The sequence below is a fragment of the Vitis riparia genome, chromosome 12 (assembly GCF_004353265.1).
Source record: "Vitis riparia cultivar Riparia Gloire de Montpellier isolate 1030 chromosome 12, EGFV_Vit.rip_1.0, whole genome shotgun sequence".
Lineage (NCBI taxonomy): Eukaryota > Viridiplantae > Streptophyta > Magnoliopsida > Vitales > Vitaceae > Vitis > Vitis riparia.
Genome location: NC_048442.1, coordinates 607,933 through 625,503, shown reverse-complemented (window position 1 = coordinate 625,503; position 17,571 = coordinate 607,933).

Genomic DNA, 17,571 nt, shown 5'->3' with positions numbered 1-17,571 from the left:
ATAAATATTATAAAAGCACTAAAATAATTAGAAAATTACTTAAGCTCTTTAATCAAACCCAAATGAAATTAAATTCAAATAAAGAAAATTCAACTCAAAAATGAAAATAATTATTCATAAATTGAATTAGGTTAGGTGAAGAGACTCAAATTACACCCTCACAGATATAAAACTAAAACTAAAACTAAAACTATCTTGTTTGGACACAGAAGTTTTGATTTTATTTTATATATCTCTAAAATTTTCGTTTGTTATTGTCGTTTTTGTAACTAAATTCAATTTTTGTAAATAATGTTTAACGAATGTGTAGACCCCCTTTTGCGGACGACTTAGGGAATTGAATTTTTTTTCCATTTCTTTGAAGTGGGGGAGACCTCTTTCTGTAGAAAAAAACCGGTTGCATGGACGTGTGGCTAACAAGCATGGCTAGTCATGGTGGTGGTTTGGAGGGTGACGCATCGGCGGAATGATGCACAGTGGAGCAGGTAATGGCTTGTGGGGGAAGACAGGAACAGGGGTGGGAGATATTTAGCTGAAACATTTTCCTTTGAGAGAGAAAAATGAGAAAAAAACGGGAAAAGAGGCTAGTTACAGGGAAGTTTGGGGGAAGTATGGTTCAACTTGAGGAAAGCAAGGAAGTTTGGGAGGAGTATAGTTCAGCTTGAGGAAAGCAAGGGAGATGAGCGTATTAGGGTTATCTACAAAATGAGAGATATTTTGAAGGGATTCGGAGAGCTTGAGGAGCAAGTTTACTGAAGAAGGTAGAAAGTGTAAGAAGTCGACCCAGCTTTTGAAAAACCCAGGTATGGTCACTGTATATTTTGTCATTTCTTTCCCCTGTGTTTGTGGACTTTGAGTTTTATCTATTGATTTGGGTGTGAATATCAGACGGCTATGCATTGCTTGTTGCCATTTATGCAGTCAATAGACTAGATCTTGCTATATTCATCTATGTCCCTTTTGTTCTTCTTTGATACGCATCCTGAAAAAGGGCTTATTTATGATGTGTGACATATGAGAATCACGTTTGTGCTCCCTACTTTATTTACCTGCCCTTGGCCCTTTGATCAAAACGTGGAACGTGAGACTATGATTGATTTATTATGCTTCTTTCACTTATGCTTTGTTCTCTTGTTGCATTTTTCTTCTTTCTCCTGTTTTTGATGTCCACCTGTGGAGAGCTGGACACGATGAATATAGAGCGTTAAGAGTTTTTGAGTGTTTATGGACATGGAGTTCTGGAAGAAATGAGTTTGTAAGGCTCTTTGGCACACCTCTTATGAGCATATCCATGAGTCCCCGCCAGAAATTCAGAGAAGCTTTTTTGTGAGTAAGGTGGCAAGCAGACAACAATCAGTGCAGTGCGTTTGGCTCCTGAGGTTTGTGAAGCTTACGTGGGTACAACCCTACTGGAGCTATTTGTGACTATTTGTATGGGCTTCCTTGAGTTGAGGAATCGGTCTTCATGAGATGAAATCAGGCTATTTTGAGTGATGAAGGCAATGAGAAGGTCTAAGACTCGCTACCAATTTGCTCTGGTCACCTTAAAAAAGTTATCTGCTGCCCCTACGGATCCCTCAACCATTTTAGGATTGCCATAATCAGCGCGCCATAACATCTTGCTTGGGTGGCTTGAAAAGCTAAGTTCTATGTCAAGTTTGCCAAGACAAGAAATGAACAAATGCCTTCCTTTGTGGACACGCCCTTCTCTGGGCTGAATGTAGCTGACAGTGTGGCCTTGGTGCAGTTTGCAGAATGCCACACCCAAGTATATGACCATCTAAGTTCCTTCCAATATTTATGATAATATCCCAAGTTCACCCACCAAAGTGTATAGGAATCATGCAAATAGGACTATCTTTCCTGTACTCATTTTTCACTAATCCATATCACCTAATATCCTTAATCCCACGCACTTGGATACTCCCACTCAAAATACCCCCAAGCACCACTTCTCTCTCTACACCACATACTCTTCATGCACACCGTTTTCTTGCCAACCTACACCACCCAATATCACTAATCTCATGCACATGGATACCAACCCGACGTCATACTCCCACATGCCCTTCACCCATGACTCTAACCTACCTTACTCACTTCTCCACCTTTCAATACTCATACCCACTGCTCACTCCTTCATAGCCATTTTCATACCTGTACACACCATCCAGGCATATACCTATCCAACCGCACCTCATACCCATTTCTCTTTCTAAACTCTCATCCATGCAAACTCATTCCCGTCCATGCAAGCCCATTCCCATTCCCATGCAAACCCATTCTCATTCCCATGCACATACCCCTCACTTCCACTCACATCCCTCATACCCATTTCTCTCTCTCTAAACTCTCATCCATGCAAACCCATTCCCATCCATGCAAGCCCATTCCCATTCTCATGCAAACCCATTCTCATTCCCATGCACGTACCCCTCACTTCCACTCACACCCCTCATACCCATTTCTCTCTCTAAACTCTCATCCATGCAAACCCATTCCGGTCCATGCAAGCCCATTCTCATTCCCATGAAAACCCATACTCTCCATGCTCGCCATACCCACTTCCCACTCGCGCCTATCGTCGAAGCCACCTCATTTCATCATCTTTCCATTCCCCATGAATGAGTATACTCATTCCATACCCATCCTTCATGCTACGCATACCCTATTCTTACTCATGCATGCAAGAACTATGCACCCATGGCTGCCATCCACACCCACTGATAAGAGAGAATCATTTGATTCTCCATAAGATTTGCTATATCCCAATTCGGTTCCATAAAATCTGGTTGTATAACTGTAAATATATGTAGATATGTTTTCAATATTTGTATTTCAAACCTTTCATATTTTATAGGATCACATTGTTGTAATTTATTCTATATATATTTGATGTTATCTCCTGCAGATGACAAGAAGGATTTCAGTCATTATACATTGTTTCTTAAACATTTTTATGGTATTAGAGCAAGGTTTTTTTCCTTTGATTCTAACCATGATCGATTCGGCTTCTTCATTTTATTCTCTTTCGCTTAACACAATGGTGCCTATGCTCACCATTAAACTGACTTCCTTAAATTACTTATTGTGGAAAAATCAGTTTGTTCCACTGTTAGCTAGTCAAAATTTGTTTGGCTATTTGGATGGAAGCATCGGGGTTCCCTCAGCCACAATTCTTACCACTGATGGCACCACCAAGTCAAATCCAACGTACACTTCTTGGCTACATACTGATCAGACGTTTCTCAGTTTACTCTACTTTTCTCTTACCGAGGAGTCTATGAGTGAAGTATTGGGTTTACATCATTCTCATGAGGCTTGGCGCGCTCTTGAAGTCTCATTCTCGCACCGGTCAAAGACTCGTGAACTGCAACTCAATGATGAACTCAAACTGATGCAACGCGACTCTTGGTCCATTGCTGAGTTTTCCCGCACCTTCAAAGGTCTTTGTGATCAATTAGCTACGATCGATCGTCCCATTGACGACACATATAAAGTTCACTGGTATTTACGAGCATTGGGGCCTGACTACAAGATCTTCTCCACCACCATGATGTCACAACTTCTGCTGCCCTCCTTTGCCGAGATTGTTCTGAAAGCTTTGAGTCATGAGATTTTTGAACGGTCGGTTTCCCACTCGTCTTCTAACTTTGCTTATTATGTGCAACAGACTTCCAAATCTATAGGGGCTAAGAAAGGGAAGAATCGGCCTCCCACTTCGTCTAGCTTTTCTGCAAATTCAAAGTCATCATCCATCGTTCACTACCAGTTGTGTGACAAGGATGGACACCTAGCTAAATGTTGCTGGAGCTTCTTGAAACTCAAGAAGAAGCAGTCGGCTAATATTGCTGAAACTTTTTCAACCTGCTCGATTCAAGACTTGAATGACTCTGAATGGTTTCCTGATTCTGGTGCAACATCCCATATGACAAGTGACACCGAGGTTGTGGATCAACCGGCTCTCTACTCTAGTAATGAATGTGTTATGGTTGGAAATGGTCAGTCTTTAGCAATTTCTCATACTGGTTCCATTTCATTTCTTATTCCGTCTAGTTCTCTTCTTTTATCAAATGTCTTAGTTGTTCTTGGCATTAAGAAAAATCTTATTTCGATTAGTCAACTTACTAAAGACAATAATTGTCTTGTTACCTTCTTTAACTTTGGTTTTACCATACAGGATCAGGTCACAAGAACTGTACTGGGAGTCGGAAGATGTGAAAATGGTCTCTACGTGTTAGATCGTTGTCATCATGTCTTTATGTCCACTACTTCTCCTTCACCGCGAGCCTCTGTTTATTTATGGCATGCCCGCCTTGGTCATCCCAATTATCTTACTGTCGCTTCTCTTTCTAGATTATGATATATTTCTTATAGTAATAAATTGGTGAACATTGATTCTGAAATTTGTGTTGGTTGTAGACTTGGCAAAAGCCATCGTTTACCTTTTTCTCTAAATGATGAACGTTGTGTCATGCTTTTTGATCGCTTACACTGTGATTTATGGGGTCCGTCACCAGTTCTCTCTTTTACTAGATATAGATACTATGCGGTATTCATTGATGATTGTACCATATTTAGTTGGATATTCCTTTTAAAACAAAAATCTGATTTTTTTGATACCTTCATCCATTTACAACGTTATATTGAGACTCAATTTTCATCCAAAATAAAATCCTTTCAATGTGATGGTGGAACCGAATTTACAAATAATAAATTTCGATCTCACGTGCAATCTTGTGGCATTGTTCTCCGTTTGGCATGCCCCTACACTCCTAGTCAAAACGACATTGTCGAACGCAAGCATCGCCATGTCACAGAAACGGGTCTTACTCTTATGTTCCATGCACGTGTACTGCTCTCTTTGTGGGTTGAGGCCTTCTCAACTGCTGCCTTTCTCATTAACTGACCCCTGTCACCGTTACTTGACGACAAAACTCCTTATAAGCTCTTGTTTGGTAAGCAACCAGATTACTCTATGCTTTGCACTTTTAGGTGTCTTTGCTTCCTTTATTTGAAAGATTACTCACCACATAAATTGTCTCCAAAATCTAATTCTTGTATATTTTTAGGTTATAGTACACTTCATAAAGGATTTCGATGCCTCGACTGAAAGACACATCGTGTCTATGTTTCTAGACATGTGCAGTTTTATGAAAATACTTTTCCTTATCATGATGATTCTGTAAAAAATTTACAAACCAACATTGACTATACCCATTTTTTTGAATGTCTGGACTATGTGTCTAGTTCTTCTACTATTGGTTCTTCTCATTGGTTTTTGAGTTCACCATGTTTGCCTTGCAATGATTCTCCACACCTGTCCTCGGATCCTCTCCCTGATTTGCAAGGTCCTATTTCTATGGAACCCCTCTCGGATTCTGCAGCTTCAGACTCAATTTTCCCATCGCCGGTGTCTTCCGCTCCTCGTGTGATCACTTCCAGCCACCCAATGATTACCAGAGGAAAAATCGGTATATTCAAACCACGGTTATATCATGATATGAATGTTTTGTCTTTTTCTCAAACTTTTCAAGCACTTCTTGCTCTCAAAGAACCTTGGGGTTTTAAGTCTACTACAAAACACCCTGAATGGCTCTCGACTATGGATAATGAGATTCAAGCTTTGAAGACAAATGATACATGGGTTCTTGTACCTCGTCCTCCCAAGCATAATGTGGTAGGCTGTCGTTGGATTTTCAAAACCAAACTTCGATCGGATGGGTCCATTAAGCGTCACAAGGCACATCTTGTGACTCAAGGATTTTATCAGATTCATGGTCTTAACTTTGGTGACACATTTAGTCCTATAGTGCGCCCTGCTACAATCAAAATTATTTTGTCATTGGCTATTACTTCTGGATGGCGTCTACATAAGCTAGATGTTAAAAACGCCTTTCTACGTGGTTTTCTCTATGAAGAGGTGTATATGGAACAACCGCCTGGTTACACAAATCCATAGTTCCCTCAGCATGTTTGTCACCTAAAGAGGGCTCTTTATGGGTTGAAACAAGCTCCTCGAGCTTGGTTTCATCGTTTTAGCTCCTTTTTGCTCAAACTTGGATTTCTTTCCAGTCAGGCTGATTCTTCATTATTTGTCTATCACTCCTCGGTTGGAACTATTTATTTACTTCTTTATGTTGATGACATGGTCATAACTGGAAGTAATTCTTCTATGGTTCAAACCCTCATTACTTGACTTTCCAAGGAATTCTCCATGAAGGATTTAGGTGATCTTCATTATTTCCTCTGCGTTGAAGTGCAAGCTAATGAGAAGGGTTTGTTTCTCAGTCAAACGAAGTATGCCCTTGAACTGTTGCAACGTGCTTCAATGATTGATGCAAAGCCTATTTCTACACCTTGTGTTGTCGGTCAACATATCTCAACTAAAGGAAAATTGTTCTCCGATCCTACTATGTTTCATTCACTTGCAGGTGCTCTTCAATACCTGACTATCACCAGGTCGGATCTCTCCTTCAGTGTGAATTCTATTTGCCAATTCATGCATGCTCCCACCGAGGACCACTTTGGTGCTCTCAAGCGCATTTTGCGCTATGTCAAAGGTACTCTTCATCATGGACTTCAACTCCATCAACAATCCACTCATGATATTCTTGCTTACTCTGATGCAGATTGGGCAGGCTGTCTTCATACACGTCGTTCCACTACTGGCTACGCTATTTTTTTTTTGTACCAATTTGGTTTCTTGGTCCTCTAAGAAACAAAGCACTGTCTCTCGATCAAGTGTCGAAGGAGAATATCGCTCTTTAGCTGTTGCCACTACTGATATTGCCTAGATTGTTCAACTACTTCGGGACCTCCATGTTACACTCTCAACAACACCTAAAATTCTTTGTGACAATCAAAGTGCAATTTTTATGGCAGTCAATCCGGTTACTCGCCCTCGCTCAAAACATATTGCGATTGACTACCACTTTGTTCGTGAACTTGTTGCTAATGGCACTTTGAAAGTTGATTTTATCCCTTCACATCTACAACTTGCTGATTCATTGACCAAAGGCGTCACCAAGCCTCAGTTCTTTCTCTTCCGAAGCAAGCTCAACGTTATCCCTCTCTCACGCTCACCTTGCAAGGGGGTGATAAGGGAGAATCATTTGATTCTCCATAAGATTTGCTATATCCTAATTCAGTTCCATAAAATCCGGTTGTATAGCTATAAATATATGTAGATATGTTTTCAATATTTGTATTTCAAACCTTTCCTATTTAATAGGATCACATTATTGTAATTTATTCTATATATATTTGATGTTATCTCCTGCAGATGGCAAGAAGGATTTCAGGCATTATACATTGTTTCTTAAACATCTTTACCCACTTCTATGCCCATTTTTCAATCTTCTCCTGCCCATCTCCATGCATACCCGTATGACCCATCTCATCATCCATCTCATGGCCCTCCACATCCTCCATAATACCCATGCATATCACCACCCTTCAATACCCAACTTCCTTATTTTCTTCCCCAACACATTTTCTTTCTCTACACCACATATTCATTTTTTTTTTAAAACACCTATGAGACACATTTCTATCTCATCTCTCTTCTCCATTTCATCGCTGCCATCATCAATGTGTAGTCTTTGCTCCTCATCGTCAGTTTGCCACCCCAAGACCTTCAACTTTAAAATTTTAAAAATGGGGTAAAACCTTTCTTTGATCTTTAAGGTGGATATTTTGAGTAATGAGTTTTGTTGGTGGGCTCCCAAAGCATTGAGTTGTGAGTCTAAGTTGGTTCATGTGGGCCTTAAGCCCTATTCTTTGAGTTTAGGTTTGATTAGTTTATATTGGGTTTTGTATGATTGGGCTTCACTACAGGCTACTAGGCATGTTTTTAAATTGCTCTAAGCCTTTGTCTGTTAGGTGTAAACCCTAATGGGCCCAGCATTTGGCCCTCTCAAGTCTTCATTTTTTTTAATGATACAAATGTAATTTTTTTATAAAAATTTCATCCTCAAATAACCTTTCAAAATTCACTTTCTATTCATATATTCCAAATTTCAAATCCTTTTACGAAATTCCAATTTTCAAAGTTTAGTTTACAAAACTTTAATTCTTGAAAATTTAATTTTCCAAAACTCCATTTTTAAATTTAATTATACAAAATACCATTTTCGAAATAATTTCCTAAAATTTGATTTTAAATTTAGTTTATAAAACTTTGATTCTCGAAAATTCAACTTACCTAAACTTCGTTTTTTTTAAATTCAATTTTCCAAGTTTCCATTCTTGAAATAATTTTCTAAGGTTCTAATTTTAAGTCTAATTCTCTGAGATTCAAATTTTTAAAATTTAATTCTCCAACAAAATTCCACAATTCCGAATTTAATTTTTTTTTTTAAATGTCACCTTCAAATAAATTTTCGCAACTCCATTTCCTTTCAAATCAAATCTTCAAAATTCCCTTTTCTTAGACTTAATCCTCAAATTTCCACTTTCAAATAATTTTTCAAACTTCCGATTTCTGAATTTAATTTCCAATTCCCACAATTCCAAATTTTCACACTTATTTATTTAATCATTATTATTTTCGTTATTATTATCATTATTCCATTTATTTATTTCCTTTAAAAATTCTAATCATTAAAGTTCAATTTTTCAAAATTCCGTTTCCCAAATTTAATTTTCAAATCTCAAAAATTTCACTATTCACGTTCATTCGTTTAAATATTACTTTCGTTATTATTATTATTATTATTCCATTTATTTATTTATTTCTTTTAAAAATTTCAATCATTAAAGTTCAATTTTTCAAAATTTCGTTTTCCAAATTTAATTTCTAATATCCAAAATTCCATTATTCACATTCAATTGTTTAATGATTATTTTTGTTATTATTATTATTATTTCATTCATTTATTTATTCACTTATTCATATATTTAAAATCCCCTCTCTAAATAATTCTTCAAATTTCCAATTTCTAAATTCAATTTCCAATTTCCAAAATTCTCATCTTCGTAATTATTTATCTCATCATTATTATTTTCGTTATTCTATTCATTTATTTATTCACTTGTTCATTTATTTAAAATTTCATCCCTAAATAATTCTTTAAATTTTCAATCCCTAAGTTCAAATTTCAATTTCTGAAATCCTAACTTCCGCAATTATTTATCCAATCATTATTATTTCGTCATTATTATTATTCCATTCATTTATTTATTCACTTATTCATTTATTTAAAATTCCGTCTTTAAATAGTTCTTCAAAATTCCGATTTCCAAATTTAGTTATCTGAAATTCCAATTTTTCAATTTCCGAACTTAATTTTCAATTTTCAATATTCCAATTCTCGCATTTATTTTGTCACCTATTTATTATTATCATTATTATTATCATTTTATGCATTTATTTCTAAAAATTCTGCTTTCAAATTATTTCCAAGATTTCCAATTTTTATAATTCAATTTTCATAGTTTCTACTTCTCAAATAATTTTCAATTATGATTTCTTTCAAAATTTAATTTCCAACGTCCCAATTTTTGTAATTTAATTTTTTTTAAAAATCCCAAACTATCAAATAATTTTCAAAATTCCAATTTCTTTCAAATTTAATTTCTAAAATTCTCATTCTTACATTTAATTTCTAAAAATCCAATTTTCAAATAATCTCTAAGACTCCAGTTTTCAAATAAATTTCAAAAATCCAGTTTTAATTCCTGTTTGGTGATGCATGTAATATGTTTTGTGCTCCTTACTGTACACTGACCCCATTTTTATGATAGCGCATTGCTTGTTCGTGGCCTAGGTACGCATCCACTCCCATTCAAGTCATTCTCTATGGACGTTTTGATTCCCATATGTGTATGATCAATTTGAGTATCCATTAATTTTCCTATTGAATGTCACGTCAGCTCCATTTTATTAGTATAGACCTGACTTTAGAGACTTAGAGGGATACTACAGTCTTTACCGTACCTTCCCGATAAATAACTTGACCCCCGAGCCCGATCCGGTTTTTCACATACCACTTTTTCCAAAATAAGGAGTCACACTTAGGGTTTTCTTTTTTATTTTGTTTACCCTTTTAAAAATAAAACAAAAATAAGTGGTGACTCCAAGTCATTTTTTAATAAATAAAACCATTTTTCAAATAAAAATTGAGCTCGCCATCGAGTGGAAAAGCATTAGCCAAAATGTGGGGTCCACATAATGTTATAAGTAATTTCCCAAGACTATCAAATGCTATAGTAAAGAAATTAAAAAAAAAATTAACAAAAAATTCAAATTCTCATTTTTAACCAAGGTTTGAGTGAAAATCTCATATTTATCTTGAAGAAAAAATGTTTTTTCAATTTAGAAAACACCCTAAAAATATTTATTTAGCATTCTCGGAGATAAGAGGTTATTTAACTAGTTCCAAAATGTTATGAGAGGTTATTTCTCAATTCAATTGATTAGGTCTTTCTACTAGAGGATCGACTAAGATCGCTCAAAATGTTCTCCTTCTTCTTGTATTTGGTGTCTAGCCAATTGAGGTTCCATTGAGGACCGATCAAGGCCAAAACTTGCCAGTGGTTAACTATAAAGGATTAAATACCTGAAATGACTTCCTAATCGATTAAACAAGAGTTCTATCAATCGAGTGCTTTTTGCCCAATTTTAGGTGCCTAAATGGATTTTCTATCAATTGAAGAACACTTATACATTTATAAATAAGAGAATATTTGCAATAACTTGTTTATCTACCCCTTTCTCTCATCCATAAGTCTCTATTCAAGTGCATTTATTATTTCACTTACAAATCCTTTTTGCGTACCTTCTTGTATTCATCATAGTTTTTCTCTGTATTCACCAAAACTTAGTGCTATGACCAGGTGTTGTAAAATCTCATTTATTAATTGAATGTTAAGTAGTCGAGACTTCAAGTTGGTATTGAACTTGAAGGTAGTGTAGTACCAATTGAACCATAAATCAAAGTGTACAAGATTGAAGATTGGTTTGAAGTATTGGCTAGTGGAACCATTACTTTGAAAAGAGATTGAGAGGAGTAGATGTAGACGGGATTATCAAACCATTATAAAAAGAGTTTGCATCCCTCTTCCCTCTTCCCTCTTCTATTTACTTATTTACTTCAATTATTATTTAATTTTAACCACCTAATTCACCCTCTGTCCCCCCTTCCCCATTTTACCTATTCATACCCAATTTGTAAATATAACTTTTCACCTTTTATCGGCCTAAAAAATACCTCATATCTTTTAAAACTTGTAGGTAATCAATCAAAATTAGTGTGACATAAAATCTGGGTTGCTTTTCAAATTCAAACATGAGAAAGGTTAAATTTATAAATTTGGTATCATCTCATCTATTTTAGTATATCAATTTTATAAGATAAGTGATAAGATATTTTATCCAATTTACTTTTTATATTTTGTGGGATATGACGATCTTAAGTCAAGATATGAGATGTATATATACATTCATTCATCATAATTTTTTCTTTCTCATCCATTTAAAATTTTTTTTTTACTATACATTTTGTGAACACAAAAAATGATTAAAAAAACATTAAATTTGTAGTTAAAAAATAAATAAAGATGTGTATAAAATATATAGTAAAATAATAAAATATTTTAATCATAAATATTATTAATAAAAAATTAAAAATACCGTACTAAATGACTTTAAAATGATATCAAACATGAGACAAATTTTATATTTTATAATAATAAATAGTATGATGTAATATATATATATATATATATATATATATATATATGAGAAAGAAGGAAAAAAAAAAAAAAGCTAGGCTGGTCCAATTGGATCCTACACCTTTCGGCCTAAACTTGAACTAACAATATTCACCTCATAATGGGCCGTACCAATTTGGACTCGGGCCCACTTGGTTTGGGTTGATAGTAAAATCAAGTAAACACATAAATAATCTACTATCAACTTGTTTTTCAGTATTTAACACAAATTTTATCAATCGATTAAATATCATATTTTAAACTCGATACAACATTGGGTAACAAATGTGCATTAAAAACTAATATGTTGTTTTTTCTATTTAGAAAAAACTAAATATTTTGGCTTTTTTTATTCAGTAAAAAGTTTATAATAAGTCATGAAAAAATAGAAAAACAAATAACCTAAATTTTGAAAACAAATTATTTTTAACAAAAAGTCAAAAAAATAAACGCGACCTTAGTCTGACTATTTACATTTGACTCAAGTATAATTTAAAGCTCGAACAATAAGAAAACTAGAAGTAAAAGTAATTATTACAACAACCGAATTTCATATTTGGATAAGACATTTTTAAAATACTTTTATCCACATTAAATTAAGAAAAAAAACACGAACCTTCCTCCTCCTAAGTTAAGTTTACAAGTACACGATACAAACACTTTTAAAATTTTATTTTAAGTGAAATTATTGGTTGTTAACATCTATAAATCGATAATTGAATTGTGATCATATAATTTTATATAAATTAAAAATAATTATAATAAATTATATATATTAAATTAAATTATAAAGATAAATATAAATATAGTAATTTTTTATTAAAAATAACATATATAATATTTAAATATAAAAATATATTTAAGATGAAAAGAAAATTATAGTATTTAATTTGATATCCTCACGTCAAAGTGTCAAACCAAGAGATGAAGAGCATTTAAAATGACATTCAAGTTGGGCCACTAATGTCGTTGGCAAGTGCACCAAGGCCCCACCAAGACGGCCCTTTAATTCTTGGTGGGCTGGTGGGTCCACTCTCATCTCAGTCCTTACCACCTCAGGAGTCACGTGACCGATGAGGAAGCAACAGAACATTAACACTGCCGTCAAGTGGGGATCACGTGTCTACCCTAGTTCCATCCTGTCCCCATCCTATTATTTTATATTTTCGCTCCATTTTATTTTATTTTATATGATATATTTTTATTTGTTCATATTAAATTTGAAATTCACTAAAAATATTAAATAAAAAAATTGGTTAACCAACACACTTAAAAAAAAAAATTAAATCTCGCCTAGAGTGTTCATAATTACATTATCTTTTATTCTGATATTATTATTTTATATTTAATATTATGTTATTTCGTAATTTTATGTCATTACTTTATATTTTTATTTTATTATTTTATACCTAATTCTCATATGTTTATATTTCTAGCATTAGCTGAGAATAATTTGGACTAAAAGTTTTATATCAAGAATAATATCTTTTTGTGATATTAAACTTAAAATTATTAAAATGAAAACAATATTTGGAAGAAAAAAAAACTAATCACGGTTTTGAAGTGATTTTAGAAAAGTTAACTGTTAACCCTTGTTTGGTAATGTTTTATTGTTTTTTGTTATCCAAGACAAAAAATTAGAAAAATTAAAAATTGTTTTATATTTTTTTGTTTTTAAAAATATAAAATATGGTGTTTTCAAATCACATCTTTTAGTTATTTTATATTATTTTTTAAGAATTATTTTTAAAAATAATTATATAAACATGTAAAATGATTAAAAATAAAAAATAAAAAAAATTATTTTTAAGACATATTTAAAATATTTAAAATATTTTATGTTTTTAAATAAATTTTTGTTCTATAAAACATTAGACAATAATTTTTAAAAACTATTTTTAAAACCGTTTTCGAAACCGTTACCAAAAAAGACTTGTTACTTGTTAAAAGTAGTTTTTTTTTTTTTTTCCAATTAAAAATCACTTTTAAACATATAAAGAACCACATGAAATGATTTTTTGAATCAGACTTGGTTAGTAATTCTTTTATAAATTACTTTTTTTTTCTTTTTGTTTTTTAAGTAATATATCATAGAAAATAGCATTAGGCTTTTTTTAAAAACAAAAAAATACCCAAACACCGCCTTTTTGTCCTATTAGAAGCTTTTGTATGATTGGCTATGAGGTAGAAGTGCTTTTACGAGAATCACTCTCAAATAAACCATCCTTGGTACCAAAAAGTGCTTCTCAAGGGCTTATTAATGAATACTACCACCTAATTTTGCTTTTATATTTATAAGATAAAAAATTAATTAAGAATGTATTTGATAGTAATTTTAAAAATATTTATATTTTTTTTAATGCTTGAAAGATACAAATTTTTTAAGTGTTAAAAGAAAATAAAAACACTTTCTATAATCATTATCAAACATATTCTAATAATACCCTAATAATATGATTAAGATGATCAAACATGAAAAAAATTATTAGAATACAAATAATGTGATTGGAGTATAAAACTTTGATAAAATATTTTTTCATTGCAATAAAATTTTTATTTCAAGAACAAACGTATGTTAATAATCTGTTTAAGTTCATTTTCAAAGATAATTATCAAATAGTTCTCGATAGTTGAAGGGTTTTCTTGACTTATTACATATGGTAATGCAAAAGAACTAAAAACATTTCAAATTTGTTTTAAACAATAATTTATTTTTATATTAACTTATGAAAAAACTATTTTTAGTTCAAAAATTGGCCAATATATTTTTTTTAAATTGTGAACTTAGTTATGTTCGGTTCTTAATTATTTTTTAAAATAAAATTCTATTAAAAAATTCAAATATAAAAGCAATTTTATTGGCATATTTTATTGAAAATAAATGAAATTTTATCCTGTCACCTTTTTAACCTATTTTTAGTACTTTGATTTGACCATTGGTTCAAATTTTATAAAACAAACTTTGAAGTAAAATTTCTCAAATATCTTCAAAATATGACAATCCTTAGTTTTGATTTTCGATTTTATAGAGATGTTTGCATAATTGTTCTTGATTTTTGCATACAACTGTGAAATGTGACAATTTTGAACTTCGATAATAAGTATTTTTCTTTGTATTTTAGTTTTATTTTTTATTTAGTAAATTATTCATTGTTTTTTTTAATAAGTTTGAAGGAAAAAGTGTTGAATTTTGAATGTAAAGGGACAAAATGTAAAACATACAAAAAATTGAAAAGGTGGAGTACATTCAACCAGAAAAGAAATTATGACTCCGTTATGAAAGTATTTTAAAAAACAACTTTAAAAATTAGTTTTTGAAAATTATTTTTGAAGTTTGTGTTTTGATGTTCTTATAACAAAAGTCATAGTGAAAACTTTGGATGTTCTAAACTTCTTTTTTTCTATGTTTTTAAAATTATTTTTTATATTTGTATAATTATTTTTAAAACAATTCTTTAAAAACAATTAAAAGTTGTTATTAGAAGACACTATATTTTTTGTTTTCAAGAATAAAAAAAAAAAAGCCTTATTTGGCAACTGTTTTTAAACAACAGTTATGAAAAAAATATTTTAAAAAATGTTCTATAATGTTTTATAAAATAAAAGTTTGTTCATAAATCCAAAATGTTTTTAACTTATTTTTAATATTTTAAAAAATAATTTTCATATTAATGTTTTTGTAGACCCCATTTTGGGGTGTATTCTTGCAGGTATTATTTTGCTAGGTGGATGGCTATGGGGGGGCCATGTGTTGCCCTAGGTTTGGCCATTAAAGAATCACATCAGTGGGTTGAAGATGCAATCTGTCAATGACACGTGTTATGGAATATTCTGAAACGGTTTGAAAGTGGTGGAGAGAGTTGCAGGCTGTTACACAAAGGAGCGTAGGAGGTAGTTTGGGAGACAAAGGGGAGCGTGGTTGATAGCTTGGGGAGCAAGATATGAGAGATAGGGAAAACTAGAGATGGGGTGATGGCTGGGAATAGGAGTAGAACAAGAGAGAGGTAGAGGTTCTAGGAAAAAAAAAAAAAAACCTGAGAGAGTTGCAGATTGGTATTGGGGTTGCTTAGGCAAAAGGAAATTAGTTGGGAATATGATAAGAATGAGATAAATATGGAGGTTTGAGAAAGAGTTTTTCATAAGATAGCTTGAGGGAAAGGAAGAGAAAAAAAATAGAGGAACCAGCTGGCCAGAGGAGGTGAGCAACCTTGGAGAGAACTAGAGAGAGGGAGGTTTAGAGTAGAGCTTGTAGTCAAACACCATTTTGCTTGAAGGGAGCTTTCCAAGTATGATTGTTGTAGTTTTTTTGTTTCTCACTTCCACATTGCTTTACTCTCATTTTCATATGATTTTCTAGGCATTGATATGTTGTTTGGTGTGGCCATCAGGGTTCACTTGTTTGCTTTGCTGGATCTATTTTTTATATGTGTGCTCTATTTTGGCTTTAATTTTTTGCTATTTTCGTTCTTTTTTCTCTTGTAAATACCTGATCTATTAATCCTTCCCTGAGTTTGATAAGTAAAATCTTGCTTTTGTTTCTTGCAGATTCCACCTACTCCTAGCTCTTTATCAACCCATGAAATAGGGCTAAGATTCATTGATGTTTGGTTTATTTGTTCATTTTATGCTTTGCTCCTGTTTTTGTTCTTCCCTGTATTCCTCTATTTTTGGTATCTCTAGGTGAGGATACAATAGCTATGATCAGGCAACATTTGAGAAGTCTACGTACTTCTGGTATCCATCACCATTTGGTTGGCATGTCGGAGAAGTATTGCATGGTACCAACAAGAAATGGGTCCACAGGAAGGAATTGAATCAAAACAAAGAAGTGGAAGAAAATAGAAGATGATGATCTAGTCAGATATCCGACTGCAACTCCATAGCTCCAGCATCCCTGCTGGAAACTTAACCAAAATTGGAAGCACATATCAAAATCGTAGCTTTGAAAAATAGAGAGATGTGCATATGTGATCAAACAAATCAACCTTCGTGAGAATGGTAATGAATCTTCCATTTTCAGCTATTTCGGTCGTCTTCAAACCGACAAGCCTCATCAAAGGAATGAATAGAGATGCGATACTTCTTCGGCCTGCCAAAAATTGGAGATAGAGCCAAACAACTCTAAAAGTGATCACAATGGAGTTTGTAATATGCGAGAAAACATATATCTATGTGAGTGAACCTGGAGCATGCTCATTTGGATTTGATATTTGAATTGAAGAAATGGTGATTTCATTGCTTGGTGGTGAGAGACAATGTGTTTGAGCTTAGATCGAAACCCTGGTTTCGGAATCTGATATCTCACACCACACACCATTTCTCCGTTTCTTTACCGGAGTGTTTCAAAAATGAAGATGGAGGGTTTTTTTTAGAGCGGGAAACGAGTGCAAGTGGACTTGTACTGTGATTTTATTTTTTAAAGCTAAATATTTGGGTCAAACAAACTCTCCACCAAAGCTTTCCTCTATCAAACCCAAATGTTCTCCAGCCAAACTATTTCCCCAACTTTCACACCTCGCCAAGCCACTACCTAACCCATTCCTCATACCCACAAGCGACATTACACTCAATGATGTAGTTGATTACTCCATTCAAAACTCAAAGCCATTGTTGCCAAGTGAAGTATAGTTTCAAACCATCTAATCTCTCCACCCCGACCCTACGTGCATATCATTCTGTACAAGACCTGGTTGCCTTGGTGCTAGCATTCAGCAAAGTTAGCATCGCTCAACATCATTTCGACTCAGAGTAGATGAAAGATTTTGAGAGTCGACACCTATTGGAATTCAAAAGTTAAGAATTGAACTTGCAGATGCTCTCTCTCTAGCGGAGAGAATGGAAATCCATCTTAATGAT